Source organism: Balaenoptera physalus, assembly GCF_965194825.1.
Source record: "Balaenoptera physalus genome assembly, chromosome: X".
Lineage (NCBI taxonomy): Eukaryota > Metazoa > Chordata > Mammalia > Artiodactyla > Balaenopteridae > Balaenoptera > Balaenoptera physalus.
In genome coordinates, this window is record NC_138903.1 from 121,712,464 (window position 1) to 121,726,485 (window position 14,022).

Here is a 14,022-nt window from a genome sequence, read left to right on the forward strand (position 1 = left end):
CCCTTGGTTCATGACCATATTTTTTTTTTTTTTAGATTCCATATATATGTGTTAGCATATGGTATTTGTTTTTCTCTTTCTGACTTACTTCACTCTGTATGACAGACTCTAGGTCCATCCACCTCACTACAAATAACTCCATTTCGTTTCTTTTTATGGCTGAGTAATATTCCATTGTATATATGTGCCACATCTTCTTTATCCATTCATCTGTTGATGGACACTTAGGTTGCTTCCATGTCCTGGCTATTGTAAATAGAGCTGCAATGAACATTGTGGTACATGACTCTTTTTGAATTATGGTTTTCTCAGGGTATATGCCCAGGAGTGGGATTGCTGGGTCGTATGGTAGTTCTATTTTTAGTTTTTTAAGGAAACTCCATACTGTTCTCCATAGTGACTGTATCAATTTACATCCCCACCAACAGTGCCAGAGGGTTCCCTTTTCTCCACACCCTCTCCAGCATTTATTGTTTGTAGATTTTTTGATGATGGCCATTCTGAGTGGTGTGAGGTGATACCTCACTGTAGTTTTGATTTGCATCTCTCTAATGATTAGTGATGTTGAGCATTCTTTCATGTGTTTGTTGGCAATCTGTATATCTTCTTTGGAGAAATGTCTATTTAGGTCTTCTGCCCATTTTTGGATTGGGTTGTTTCATTTTTGATATTGAGCTGCATGTGTGGCTTGTATATTCTGTAGATTAATCCTTTGTCAGTTTCTTCATTTGCAAATATTTTCTGCCATTCTGAGGGTTGTCTTTTCATCTTGTTTATGGTTTCCTTTGCTGTGCAAAAGCTTTGAAGTTTCATTAGGTCCCATTTGTTTATTTTTGTTTTTATTTCCATTTCTCTAGGAGGTGGGTCAAATAGGACCTTGCTGTGATTTATGTCATAGAGCGTTCTGCCTATGTTTTCCTCTAAGAGTTCGATAGTGTCTGGCCTTACATTTAGGTCTTTGATCCATTTTGAGTTTATTTTTGTGTATGGTGTAAGGGAGTGTTCTAATTTCATTCTTTTACATGTAGCTGTCCAGTTTTCCCAGCACCACTTATTAAGAGGCTGTTTTTTCTCCACTGTATATTCTTGCCTCCTTTATCAAAGATAAGGTGACCATATGTGCGTGGGTTTATCTCTGGGCTTTCTATCCTGTTCCATTGATCTATATTTCTATTTTTGTGCCAGTACCATACTGTCTTGATTACTGTAGCTTTGTAGTATAGTGTGAAGTCAGGGAGCCTGATTCCCCCAGCTCCATTTTTCGTTCTCAAGATTGCTTTGGCTATTCGGGGTCTTTTGTGTTTCCATACAAATTGTGAAATTTTTTGTTCTAGTTCTGTGAAAAATGCCAGTGGTGGTTTGATACGGATTGCATTGAATCTGTAGATTGCTTTGGGTAGTAGAGTCATTTTGACAATGTTGATTCTTCCAATCCAAGAACATGGTATATATCTCCATCTATTTGTATCATCTATAATTTCTTTCATCGGTGTCTTATAATTTTCTGCATACAGGTCTTTTGTCTCCTTAGGTAGGTTTATTCCTAGATATTTTATTCTTTTTGTTGCAATGGTAAATGGGAGTGTTTTCTTAATTTCACTTTCAGATTTTTCATTGTTAGTGTATAGGAATGCAAGAGATTTCTGTGTATTAATTTTGTATCCTGCTACTTTACCAAATTCATTGATTAGCCCTAGGAGTTTCCTGGTAGCATCTTTAGGATTCTCTATGTATCGTATCATGTCATCTGCAAACAGTGACAGCTTTACTTCTTCTTTTCCGATTTGGATTCCTATTATTTCTTTTTCTTCTCTGATTGCTGTGGCTAAAACTTCCAAAACTATGTTGAATAATAGTGGTGAGAGTGGGCAACCTTGTCTTGTTCCTGATCTTAGTGGAAATGGTTTCAGTTTTTCACCATTGAGGACGATGTTTGCTGTGGGTTTGTCATATATGGCCTTTATTATGTTGAGGAAAGTTCCCTCTATGCCTACTTTCTGGAAGGTTTTTATCATAAATGGGTGTTGAATTTTGTCGAAAGCTTTCTCTGCATCTATTGAGATGATCATCTGGTTTTTCTCCTTCAATTTGTTAATATGGTGTATCACATTGATTGGTTTGCGTATATTGAAGAATCCTTGCATTCCTGGGATAAACCCCACTTGATCATGTTGTATGATCCTTTTAATGTGCTGTTGGATTCTGTTTGCTCCCAGAATATTCTTGATTGTTGATTTTTCCCTTTCATCACTTTAAATATATCATGCCTCTCCCTTCTGGATTGCAGAGTTTCTGCTAAAAAGTCAGCTGATAGCCTTATGGGAGTTCCCTTGTACATAACTTGCTCCTTTTCCCTTGCTGCTTTTAATATTGTCTCTTTATTTTTAATTTTTGCTATTTTAATTACAACGTGTCTGGGTGTGGTCCTCTTTGGGTTGTTACTGTGCTTCCTGGGCCTGGATGTCTGTTTTCCTTTCCCAGGTTAGGGAAATTTTCAGTTATTATGTCTTCAAATATGTTCTCTCCCCACCCCCGTTTCTGGGACCTCTATAATGTGAATGTTTGTATACTTAATGTTGTCCCAACGGTCTCCTAAACTGTCATAATTTTCTTAAATTTTTTTTGTTTTTGCTGTTCAGCTGGAGTGATTTTACTTCTCTGTTTTCCAGTTAGCTGATCTGTTCCTCTGTATCATCTTGTTGATTACTTCTAGTGTATTTATTATTATTGGTTATTATATTCTTCAGCTCTATTTGGTTCTTCTCTATATTTTCTAACTGTTCATTAAAAACTTCCAACTTCTAACTCTGTTCATCCACTCTTCTCTCAAGTACTTTGAACATCTTTATAATCATTACCTTGAACTCTTTATCAGGTAGATTTCTTATTTCCACTTCACTTAGTTCTTCTTCTGAGGTTTTATCTTATTGCTTTGTTTGGAACATTTTCCTCGGTTGCCTCATTTTGCCTAATTTGCTGTTTTTATTTCTATGTATTTGGTAGGTTCGTTTTGTTTCTCAACCTTGGATATGTGGCCTTTTGTAGTTATGTACTATGTGTCCCAGTAGCACACTCCCCTCTGGTCACCAGAGCTGTATGCTCTAGGGTTGTCCCATATATGAGCTGCTTGGGCCTTTCTGTTGTAACAGGTTGTGTACTGTGGGCAGTCTGATAGTTATGGCTGGTACCTCGTCCAGATGGCTGCAAGGCCCTGCCTTGCGTGGATGGAGGCTGTCAGCTGCTGGTGGATCGGGCTGGGTCACAGTGCTGCTGGCTGCAGAGCCCCAGCATGTCCCAGAGCTAGTGCTGGTCCACTGATTGGTGGAGCCCAGTCCTGGGGTGGGTGGTTGCTGGGCTGGGGTTCCTGGACCTAGTGTTGGCCCACTGAGTGGGGCCAGATCCTGGGGCAGCCAGCTAAGGGGTGCAGTGTTTCTCGAAGCTGATGTTGGCCTCTGGTTGGTGGGGCTGTGGCCAGGTGGTTCTGATGTTGACTTGCTGGTGGTTGGGTCTGGGTCCTGGCCCTCTGGTTGATGGGGCCAGTACTGGGGTGGCGTGGGCCTCAGGCTGTCCTAGGCAGCCAGCCTACTGGTGGGTGGGGCTGTGTCCCTGCCTGGCTAGCTGCTTGGCCTGAGGTGTCCCAGTACTGGTGCAGACTGGCTGATGGGCGGGTTGGTTCCTGGCACTAATAAGCTAGAGGGAGGATTCCAAAAGGGCACTTGCCAGCACCATTGTCCTCGTGGTAGAACAACCTCCCCCAAATGACTGCTGCCTGCATCTGTATCCCCAAAGTGAGCTCCAGTTACCTTCTGTCTTTCCTGGAGCCTCTCCAATCTCAGCAGGCGGGTCTGACCCAGGCTTCTTTGAAATTACTGCTTCTGCCCTGGGTCTTGGAGCATGTGAGATTTTGTGTGCAGCTTTTGTGAGTGGAGTCTATTTCCCACAGCCCTCTGGCTCTTCAAAAAGTAAGCCCTGCTGGCCTTCAAAGCCAAATGGTCTGGGGGCTCTTATTCCCAGTTCAGGACCCCTGGGCTGGGGAGCCTGATGTGGGGTTCAAACCGCTTGCTCCTTGGGGAGAACCTCTGAAGTTGTAATTATTCTCCCATTTGAGGCTCACCCACCCAGGAATATGGATCTTAACTATACTGCATCTCTGCCCCTTCTACCTGTCTGGTTGTGGTTCCTTTATATCTTTAGCTGTAGAAGATCTTTTTTGCTAGTCTGCAGGTCTTTCTCATCAATGGTTGCTCCATAAATAGTTGTAATTTTGGTGTGCCCATGGGAGGAGGTGAGCTCAGGGTCTTCCTACTCTGCCATCTTGGCCACTCCCCATTTTTAGGTCTCCTTTTTTCATAATGATATTTTGTAGTTTTCAGTGTGCAGGTGTTAAACTTCTTTTGCTAAATGTATTTCTAACTATTTTATTCTTTTTGATGTTATTGTAAGTAGAATTGTTAATTTCATTTTTGGACTGTTCATTGCAAGTGTGTAGAAATTCAATTGATATTTGTATATTGATCTGTATTTTGTGAGATTTCTAAACTCATTTGTTAGTTCTAGTAGTTTTTTTGTGGATTCTTCATGGCTTTTTCTATATAACATTGTGTCATCTGCTAATAGAATAGTTTTACCTCTTCTTTTCCAACTTTGATGCCTTTTGTGTCTTTTTCTTGCCTAATTGCCTCATCTAGAATTCTAGTACAATGTTGAATAGACTGATGAGAGCAGACCACCTTGTCTTGTTTCTGATCTTAGGGGGAAAGTATTCAGTCCTTCACCATTAAGTATGATGTTAGCTGTGGGTATTTTCCCTTCATTTAAAAATTTAACTTGATTAAGTGTGAAAAATTCTCTTTTTCTCCACTTTGCATATGCAAGTACAGACCACTGAGTGTGGGAAACACTTTCAACTATGTGACTCTCTGTACTTTCATGATAAGATTGCAAGCAGTGCAGTGAAAGACAAAGCACAAGACTCTGGAGATGCCAACCATCCCTGTGATGCTTTCTCTATATCACTCACTTGTGTATAGAATGGGATCAGAAAGTAGGTTTTCTGACCATTTACCCTCTAAGGCAATAAAAATTTCATTTTTTCCCTTAACTTTGGCATTACAGAGTTTCACAATTTTTATGGCCATCTCACAAAGGAAAAAATTTCCAAATTTGAGAAAGATGAGGAAAAAAGTAATTATTTGTTTTACACGCTTGCTTTATCTCTGTAAAGTCTTCCAAAATGGCTTTTTTGGAAAATGACTCACCCTCTTCTGAAAGTGCTAACACCCACCTTCACAAAAACAGCAAACCTTAATCTAGTAAACCTGTACCTCCTATCCCAACCTAGGAGAAATTTATTAAAAAAAAAATTAAAGTGCTAAGTCTTGCGATTCCCAATAAATCATACTAAACACTCAGTGCAGGCAAACAGATCCCAGAAAAAAGCAAAAAACTTTCATTTTCCCTGAAGGGCTTGCACCATCAGAAGCCATGTTGCTTCTCAAGCCTGGCGTCCTAGCAGATGAGCCATGAACTTGTAGGCAAAACAGCTCTGGTCTTTCTTTTCTTGTACTTCTAAAACCTATCTTCCTTCATTTGATTTTTCCTTAACTATAAAATTATCATTCTCTTTGTGCAAGAAGGTGAATACCAGTCTCATTATTCTGCAGCTTTCCCCTTTATAAAAGGAGTTCAAGGCCAGCCATCATTCAACTTAAGACAACTGTTGCTGTGAGAAAATGTAAGGACCAGACTTTCCAGAACCTCCAAATTTCTAAGAGAAGTGAGAATAATTATTTTTATTGGTAATCACCCATTTATAATTGTTGCCACATTTTAATTTTCCAATCTGCCAGAGGCCGTGTTTAATCTCTCGTCTGGGTCCAAGTAGAAAAGACTCAGTTATCTTTTAAAGTGATTTAAAAAATAAGTTAAGAATTCTATATTTACTCATGTATTTTTCAGTTCAGGTATCCTTTATTCCTTTGTGTATATCCAGATTTCCATCTGGTAACATTTTCTTTCTGCCTAAAAGACTTCTGTTAACATTTCCTGTGTTGCAGTTCTCCTGGTAATGAATTCCTTCAGCTTTTGTATGTATGAAAAAAATCTTAAAACATTTTTATTTTGAAAAATTTCAGTTATATAGAGAAGTAGAATAGTTTAATGAACACCCATAACCATCATCTAGATTTAATGATTATAATAATTTTGCTATATTCACTTAATCTATTTTTGAAATATTTTAAAATAAATTATAGACATTGTATTTCACCCCTACATAATTTTTACACTCATCACTAACAAAAAGGACATTTTTTTCTACATAACCACAGTACCATCATTACATCTAACAAAATTTACAATAATTCTCTAGTATCCTTTAACATCCAATCTGCATTTAAATTTCCCTGATTGTACCAAAAATGTCTTTATAGCTGATTTATTCAAACCAGATTCCAATCAAGCGTCATTTGGTTCATGTTGCTCTTAAGCCTCTCCTACTCTAGAACAGTCCTGCTGTCTCTCCACCTTTTCTTCCCTCATGTGTGATACTGTGATTTATAATAAGAAATATGTATTTGGTCTTTGTCTCCTTTCTGGCACAAAGCTCCTAAAACCCTTGGGATTTCCTAAGTGATGAGAATATAAAGGTATCTTTTGTTACGTTAATAAGATGACTTTTGGAAAGCACCTAAGGATGGGGGCTAGTTGTCAGTGGAACCAACCAAATGATTAGAGGGGAGAGGGGCTGAAGGTTGGATCAATCGCTAATGGCCAATGATTTAATCAGCTATGCCTATGTAATGAAGCCTCCATAAAAAGAGTTTGGAGAGCTTCCCAGTTGGTGAACTCGTGGAGATTTGGGGAGAGTGGCACGCCTGGAGAGGGCATGGAAACTCTGCATCCTTTCCTCATACCTTGCCCTATGCATCGCCTCCATCTGGCTGTTCCTGAGTATATCCTTTTATAATAAACTGGTGATCTAGATAGAAGAATGTTTCTCTGAATCTTGAGAGCCATTCTAGCAAATTAATTGAACCCAAGGTGGGAGTTGTAGGAACCTCTGATTTATAGCCCAGAGATCAGAAATACAGGTATCACCTGTGGTGGGGGAAGCAGTCTTGTAGGACTGAACCCTTAACCTGTGGAATCTGATGCTATCTCTGGGTAGACAGTGTCAGAATTGAGTTGAATTGTTGGATACCCAGCTGGTGTCTGGAGAGTTGCTTGTAGGATATGTGGGGGGAATTTGGTGGGCAGAACATAAAAGACCACTGACATTGACTTGTTTCAGGCACCAGGTCATCTGTCCTGTGGAATGCCCCACTTTCTGAGTTTTTCTCATGGTGTTGTTTAACTTGTTTTTTTAATTCCCAGTTTTAATTTCATAAAAACTGCATATTAGATCTAGAGGCTTGATCTGAGTCTGGTTAAGTACTTTTTGCATGAATAATTCAGAGGTGATGCTCTACACATCAGGAAGCACATAGTATCTGGCCCACATAAGTCCCACTATTAGTGATGACACGATTGAACAGTGGGTTTGGGTGGTGACAGACTAATTGCTCCATCGTAATGTTTTCTCCCTACTGATTAACACATAATCAGTGGAATGATACTTCGGCATCATGGGAATATCCAGTTTCCCATCAGCTTTTTCCCCAATGGTTTATAAATCCATTGATGATTTTGACTTGAATTAGTCATTTCATTATACTCAGGTAGATGGTGATTTTCTATTTCTATAATTTCTTTTTCTTCAGTTATTGGCTGGCATTTTTCTGAAAGAACTTTTCCTCATCAACTGTGTCTGTTAGCTTTTTGTTTTATGCTCGTTTTTATCAGTAAGAGTCTAGATTGTTCAGTATTGTTGGCCTCAGGAATCCCAGGTTGGGGAGTAGTAAGCTGGCTGGTGATTGGTGGACAAAAGTAAGTCTTTCTCTCTGGTAGTCCAGTTGTAACTAGATTACTTTTTGGGTATGTTGAAGGTATGCTGCATATGTTGAGAGGCTAGTGGACAGCAGCCTTCCCATCGGAGGCCTCCTGCCAGATGGATAGATGCAAACTCTGAAGCTGCCCACCTTGTTTAAAGGTGACCAGCTGGTGTTTTATTTCTTCCCATACACGTGGAAGGACAGCCACTTCTTTTCCCTTGTCCACTGTGGATTGCTTTGTTGCGGGCACTATGTAAAGTGCCTTCTGTGCACTAACTCAAGGAATATTCACAACGCTTTGAGGTAAGTATGAATTTCCATTTTAGAGGTGAGGTAACTGGAGCTCTGATTATTTAACTTGCCTAGAATCAAATAGCCAATAAATAGAAGAACTGGGATTCAAACCCAAGTCTGTCAGACTCCAAACTCCATGCTCTTCATTAACTGACTCCATAAGATTTGGGGGAAGGAAAAAGCCATGATAGAAGAACGAAGTCCACACTGGTTTCTTTTGAGGGAAGTTAATTGGCTCTGTAAGAAAGACTCATTGGAGAGTTCACTTCTTACTTGGGAAAGAATATGGACCAGTGAAAAGAGCCAAAAATAGGACCCTGGTTATTTTTGTTAGGACCTTTGTTGTGAGAACAAACCAGTTCAGAGTCCTTTAGGTAAAAAGGGATATCAGAATCCATAGAACAGTTTGAACAACCCAACCACAGGAACAACTAGGTCCAGAGAATTGAGTACAAATGTTACCCTCTGTCATTTATCTATACAGCAGTGTATGTGTCAGATCCATTCTATCTCACAGCACACTGCCTTCTCCTCCTGACAGAAAACATGGCTGTTGAGAGGATGCTGGACTGTTATATCTTATGTTTTTTTTTCAAAAAATTAATTAATGGGGCTTCCCTGGTGGCGCAGTGGTTGAGAATCTGCCTGCCAATGCAGGGAACACGGGTTCGAGCCCTGGTCTGGGAAGATCCCACATGCCATGGAGCAACTAGGCCCGTGAGCCACAACTACTGAGCCTGCGCGTCTGGAGCCGGTGCTCCGCAACAAGAGAGGCCGCGATAGTGAGAGGCCCGCGCACTGTGATGAAGAGTGGCCCCCACTTGCCACAACTAGAGAAAGCCCTTGCACAGAAACGAAGACCCAACACAGCCAAAATAAATAAATAAATAAATAAATAAATAAATAAATAAAGTTAAAAAAAAATTACTTAATTTATTTTTGGCTGCGTTGGGTCTTTGTTGCTCCGCACGGGCTTTCACTAGTTGCAGCGAGTGGGGGCTACTCTTTGTTGCGGTGCACAGGCTTCTCATTGCAGTTGCTTCTCTTGTTGCGGAGCACGGGCTCTAGGCACGTGGGCTTCAGTAGTTGCGGCATGCAGGCTTAGTAGTTGTGGTGCACGGGCTTAGTTACTCTGCGGCACGTGGGATCTTCCCGGACCAGGGCTCGAACCCGTGTCCCCTGCATTGGCAGGCAGATTCTTAACTGCTGCGCCACCAGGGAGGTCCCATATCTTATGGTTTTGATTGATTTGCTCCTCAGATTTGGCTTTAAACATTTTCAGGAAGGACTCCGATTGATCCAGGTTGGCTCGAGTCTACAACCATGTGGTGTCACATAAGACTGTGGTGATTTTTATGGAAACCACATGTTTAGATTAAAGGGAGGAGTGGTTCTCAGAGTACGGGTTGGGGGTTGCTAGTCCTTGAAGGCAGGGTAGATTAAGAATAAATAGTAGTAGTGGGAAGCAGCTGCGTAGCACAGGGAGATCAGCTCGGTGCTTTGTGACCACCTAGAGGGGTGGGATAGGGAGGGTGGGAGGGAAATGCAAGAGGGAGGGGATAAGGTGATGTAAGTATACGTATAGCTGATTCACTTTGTTATACAGCAGAAACTAACACAACAATGTAAAGCAATTATACTCCAATAAAGATGTTAAAAAAAAATATGAAATCTATAAATAAATAAATAAATAAATAAATAAATAAATAAATAAATAAATAAATAGTAGGTGCCCACAACCCTGAGGTTGGGCAAAGGGATTACGAATTGAGACTCTTCTCGTTAGACTTTGCGTCAAGGGATTGAGGAAGGGGAAGGAGTAACAGATTGTGCTAAGAAACCAGGGGCCAAGGCATCCCCTCCCCCATGGGACCTGGGAGGTTGTCTCATTTAATCCTCCCAATAGTCCTTATTTGGCAAGCATGGTTATCATTATCTTCACTTAGCCAATGAAGAAGCTGAGACTCAGTTGTTTTTTTTTAATATTTATTTATTTGGCTGCGCCGGGTCTTAGTTGCGGCACGTGTAGTTGCAGCACGCGGGATCTTTAGTTGCGGCATGCGGGATCTTAGTTGCAGCATGCATGCAGGATCTAGTTCCCCGACCAGAGATCGTACCCAGGCCCCCTGCATTGGGAGCAAGGAGTCTCAACCACTGGACCACCAGGGAAGTCCGGAGACTCAGTTTTAAAGTGACTTGCCCAAATTCCCATAACCATTAAGTGGGGGAGGTAGGGTTTGAACCCAGCTCTGTGTAAGCCAAAGGTCATGTGCTTAATTGCATCCCTAAAGTATGATTTGAATGAATCAGTGAGTTTCTGGTCTGAGGCAAGTCACCTCTGCCCTAAATGAGACTCTACTTTCAATTTGTATGCCTTTAGAAAGGAGTGTGAAGTTTGAGATGCAAACCTCTATTTTCTTTCTGTGTTGTCCATGAAAGGCACCTCTCAGGTCTCCAACTTCAAGGAGCCTGATTGAATGATCTCAGTTACTGAGCTCTAAATCCTCCACTGCATTTGCACAAGACCAATGTTTTCATAGGCTACTCCTAGCCAATGACTGAGTCCATCAAAGATACTAAAGGAGACCCACTCCTGGGAGACACAGAACTCCTCTAAAGGGTGACTCCCTGTTGGTCTTGCTGACATTTTCTTAGAACTGCACTGCAGTGTACGACTTTTCATAACCAACCTTCCTTCCTTCCCTCTCGCCTCCATAGAGTCAGACCTGTATTACTGCCTGACAGCTCTTGAGCCATAACACATGGTATATTTTCCCTCACAGGTGTTTTCTCCAATAAATCCATCTTTGTGTCTTCTCCTTCTTGGAGGACCCAGACTAACAAGTATCTATTTCCTGGTGTATTGACACTTCCCCAGGTAAGTAATTTCTGGATATAAGATGAAAAGTCCAACCAGATTAATGGAAGATTCAAAGAGACTGTCAGAATGGTACTGTCAAAGAAAGCAAATGGCAAGTTTATTGTATGCTTCAAATAGCAAATTTTTTCAGGTGATGGTTCAATTATAATTGGTTATGGGTACTAAGATAGTATGCATATTAGCAACTCCCAACAAATAGTTTCATTAAAACACTTATTTGAAAATTGGAAGAAATACAGTGCCTCTTGGTTAGCACAAATTGGAAGAAATATGAATGCCTCTTGGTTGGCACCAAGTCTGGGCATATTAAAGATGAGTGAAGGTCATAACTTTCTAAGTAAAGATACAGGAAATCATTTTTCATGGTTGAAAGTGTTCCGCAATAAGATTGTTTTCTCTATTCTTGGTTAAAGAAAGTAACTGTGTTTTAGACTTTAAGGCTGGATTCGATACATTATTATAACTTTTAGGCAGCTGTAAGGTGAGAGTTTAGGAAGAAGAGGGGGAGGGGAAGGAAGATGTAATATAAATGTCTGATGAGGCATTTGAATAGGACCTGGATACCAAATATTCTACCTACATGAATTGGTAACATTCAGATTTTCAAAGCGTATTATAAATCAGCTTAAATTTCTCAATAGCTATACGTAACAAAGATACACTTACTCCCATATATTTAAATTGTCGAAAATTCATAGAAAATGAAATCATTAAATATTCATTGAGTGCCCTACTGTGTGCATAGCAGTTTGCAAGGAAGCAGGGATATTGCAGAGAACAGGACAGACACAGAAAGATATTTGTGTGACATTCTTTACTTGTCCACAGCCCTGCTGTGCTATTTCTGTACTTGAAAAAAATGGAAGTTCACAGTAGAAATGTTCAATTAACTGTTAAACACCTTCGTCAATTAAGAGATCATTTCCAAATCTGATGGATGAGTTCAAAATATCCAATTCATTCTAATCATCAGGCGGAAGAACAGTCCTACTCTCAAGGAGAAAAGAGCAGATAAACATGTAAATGAACTCACAAATCTTTCAGGAGTACTCTGTCTGGAATGACTGAATATTAATGCACAAAATTTTCCATGTGTTAAATGACGAGCTGAATTACATTGAGCAATGCAACATTCAATGATAATCTAATTATATTGTATTTTGTAACATATTTAATAAGAACTAGATTATAAGTGTAAGACATTGGGGACACAGCTAGGACAAGAAAAGCTCTGTTGAAAGCTCCAAGGACCAAGACCCAGAGCTAGTGTAAAGCTTTGCAAGTACCACAGTTGCTCACCCAGTTTCCTTTTCTCCATGGTGCTTGATTTTCTTCCTTATACTGTCCCTATCCACGAGTAGATTATAATCTTATAAGCCAGGTCAAAAATCACCAGAAAGCCTTCCCTGACACTTAACCCTTGTGGTGACTATAAGGACCGCACCTTGAAGAGCTCCAACTACAGGGAGCATAATTGACCAAGGATCCCAGCTGCTGTGCTTCTGTGAAATCCATCTCCAGGTTTGCATCAAGGGCTGTGTCTCATGGGGTGCTCCCAGTCAATGATTGAAGACCACAGGGTTGCTAAGGCAGACTTGTTCCTGGGAGACATGGCTCTTTTTTGATTTTGACTTTGGTTTGTGGAGTTTCTATCAACAGCTCTGTCAAACTTCCTTTAGGCTGCAATGGCAGTCTAGGGTGTTACCACCCAATATTTTCTCCCTCTTTACTTCATTCGTGTCAGACTGGCCATCATGGTCTGATGACTCTCCCAGTGTTTTTCTGGCTCCCTTCCTAATTTCTCTCACACAGGCATTTGCTCTAATAAAATCCTTGCTCCTTTAATCCTGTCTTGGCCTCAGCTTTTCAGAAGACCTGAGCTAATACAACTCACCCTTCTCTTAGGTACTTCTACAATTGCCCTTATTTCAGTCTTGAGTGGCCACTTCTTTGTTGTTTTCACATCTGTCTTCCATTCTCTACTGTGAGTTCCTGGAAGGTAGGGTTTGTTGTGACTTAGTTATGATTTTATTCTTGGTGCTTAGCATGTATTCGGTGCCTAATCAATGTTTGTTGAGTGAATGATGAATGTATGAAGACAGTAGAATTGTTAGGAGTCACTGAGTCAGAAAGATGTGATTTCAAATCCTGACTTTGCTGCTTTAGTAGCCCTGTGACCTTGAGCAAGTAAATTATTTTTTTACCTCATTCTGCCTCTCTTTCCTAATCTACTTTCTGTCCCTGTGGATTTGTTCTTCTGGACATTTCATGTAAGTGGAATTGCATGATATGTGCCTTATGTATTTGGCTTCTTTCGCTTAGCATGATGTTTTCAAGTGTCACGCATGTGGTAACATGTATCATTACTTCATTACTACTATGGTGAAGTGGAATTCCGGTCTATGGATAGGTCACATTTTGTTTATTCATTTGTAAGTTGATAGATATTTAGTTGTTTCTACTTTTGGCTATTGTGAATTATGCTGCTATAATCATCTGCATACAAGTTTTTCTGTGAACATATGTTTTCAATTCTATAGGGTATATATGTAGGAGTAGAATTGTTAGGTTATATGGTAACTTTATGTTTAACTTTTTGAGGAACTGTCAAATTTTCTTCCAAAGCAGCTGTACCATATTACACTCCACTAGCAATGTATGAGGGTTCCAATTTCTCCACATCCTTGCCAACACTTGTTACTTTCTGTCTTCTTTTTCTTTAATTATAGCCATCGTGGCAGATATGAAATGGGATTCTATTGTGGTCTTTGTTGGCATTTCCCTAATGACTAACGAAGTTGAGCATCTTTTCATACAGTTATTGGCTATTTGTATATCTTCTTTAGAGAAATGTCTATTCAAATCCTTTGCCCATTTTAAATTGGGTTTTTAATCTTTTTATTATTGAGTTGTGTT